Here is a 2,088-nt window from a genome sequence, read left to right on the forward strand (position 1 = left end):
AAAAAAAAAAAAAAAAAAAAAAAAAAAACATCAATAAGGACTCAAAGTGAAATATAATCAGAAACAAATGAACCTCACTTTATTACAAATTAATAACATAAACACACTAAGACAACTTTGTAAAACAGCATTTTAACTATATATTCTAAGGAAAAAAACAAAAACAACCACATGCAAATATTATACTTTAGTAGGTTTGTTTTTCACACAAATATGGATTGGCAATACTGAAATTACTTTATATGCGGTCTAGGATTGAGCAAAAAGGTAAATGTACTGAGGACAATAGGAGCCAGAGTTAGAGGAAAAGGAATGTAGAATGAACCCTGTGGTGATGGATTGGAATTGGAAGTATCAATATAAACTCAGTTTTTAGTATGTACAGATATATGGATATAGAAATAGATACGGATGTATATAGTGTACACAAATACATGTTTCCCAGCTCGCCCTTTGAGAAAGCCAAAAAGCAATGACACTCCAGTAGCAATGAGCATACCTCCCCCAGATCTTGGTTTCTAAAAAAAACATCTAAACTAAAAGGAACCAACACTCCTTAGAGAAATGACTGACTCCAGGCTAAGTTAAGGAAAGCACAAAATGAGTCCAGAATATCTTGTGGTGTCAGAAAATAAGTAAGTGCTCAAAATGTTGAGGACAGGCTAAAAGGACAGAGGCCAACTTGAATGGGCTAAATTTGGACAACAGTGCAACAAAATAAATGATAGTAATGGATTATAACCTATGAAATAAAAATAAAATGCCTATACCAAGAAATAACTGAACAAATTAAAATATGGAAAAGTTCTTCCTTACAGTACAATTCCAACTTATAAAAGCAGAAATAATGGAAATGGAAAAATTACCATGTGGCAAATGCAACACTTATAATTGTTTCAGAAAATGCTCACTTCTGGACGCTAAAATTACTCGTTGGCAGTATGGTTATAAACAAGATATTTACTATTTAGAAAGGGAAAAAGGGTAACTTGATGAGGGAAACACCTTGTAGACATCACGTAAAACACACGACCAAAGTTAGCATCAGCAGTAATGGGACAGATCAGCATCAGATGACTCCTGATAAGATGCAGAGAAAAACACAATTTCACTGGTAAGGTTTTTCTTAATAAAAATGCATAACTTAAAAGTAATCATAAAGGAACATCAGATAAACCCAAACTGAGGGGCATTCTGCAAAATAACTGACTCATAAAAGTCAAGGAAAGACAGAGGAAGTGCTCCAGATTAACGAATAAGAAGACAAAACACGGATGGTGCTGGACTGGATCTTGTAAAAGACTAAAGTCATTCGTGGGATAATTGCTAAGTGAATAAATCCTATACGTTAGATCATAGTTTTGTATTAGTGTTAGTTTCCTTAGTTTGCTAAAATGAACTATGGTAACATAAGAGGTTAACATTTGGGGGAATCTCGGCAAAAGGTAAAGAGGCAATCTCTGTACTCCTTTTGCAACTCTTTTGTAAGTCTCAAATAATTAAAAAAAAAAATCACTCTGGACCAGGCTGCCTGGGTTTGAACCCGTCCTCACTGGCTGTTGTCCGGGGTAAACTCTCTCATCTCTGCAGCACCCACCTCTTCAGGTTCCTGGAGGGGTCGAATAAACACTAGAGCACTCGAAACAAATTGTGCCAGCAGAGAACGCCCCCGGCCCTCCCACCCAGCGCACTGCGTCTGGCAGGACTTGAACGTCTCGGGTTTTTCCAAGGAAAGCAAAGACGCCCGTGAAAGGCGAACCGAGAGGCCGAAGCCTCCCGCGCTGCGGGCCCCTGAGGCCCCTCGGCGGCTCCCCGCGCCGCCCCCGCGTCCGCGCCTCACCCAGAACGCCTGCTACGAGCAGCCTCCGGTCCCGCGGCGTTGCCATGGTGACCCGAGTCCGTCTGCCGCTATCCGGGCGCGCTTGATGCACTGCTCGGATCCCGCCGGCTGGAAACGCGAGCCCCGACGCCAGGTTCCGGGTTCCTCCCCCCCACGCCCCACCCCGGCCCGAGCGCAGCTGCAGCGGAGGGAGGAAGGCCTAGGACTATCAGTGGGTGGCGGGTGGACGGAAGACGGCCGAGGCTTCC

At 42.6% G+C, this 2,088-nt stretch overlaps 1 protein-coding gene across 3 annotated transcripts in view; it reads right to left on the bottom strand.

The window, feature by feature from the left end:
• The window catches only part of CCDC57 (coiled-coil domain containing 57), a 78,556-nt gene extending 76,672 nt beyond the window's left edge, over positions 1-1,884 (bottom strand). For all 3 annotated transcript variants that reach the window (XM_024761178.1, XM_024761181.1, XM_024761179.1), the window contains exons 1-2: positions 1,841-1,884; positions 1,006-1,080 (exon numbers count right to left, since the gene is read on the bottom strand). The gene's annotated coding sequence lies outside the window, so the exon portion shown is untranslated. The remainder of the gene's footprint in view (positions 1-1,005; positions 1,081-1,840) is intronic.
• Positions 1,885-2,088: the final 204 nt, after the last annotated feature.

Source organism: Neophocaena asiaeorientalis, unplaced genomic scaffold, assembly GCF_003031525.2.
Source record: "Neophocaena asiaeorientalis asiaeorientalis breed wild unplaced genomic scaffold, Neophocaena_asiaeorientalis_V1.1 scaffold30, whole genome shotgun sequence".
NCBI classification, from domain to species: domain Eukaryota; kingdom Metazoa; phylum Chordata; class Mammalia; order Artiodactyla; family Phocoenidae; genus Neophocaena; species Neophocaena asiaeorientalis.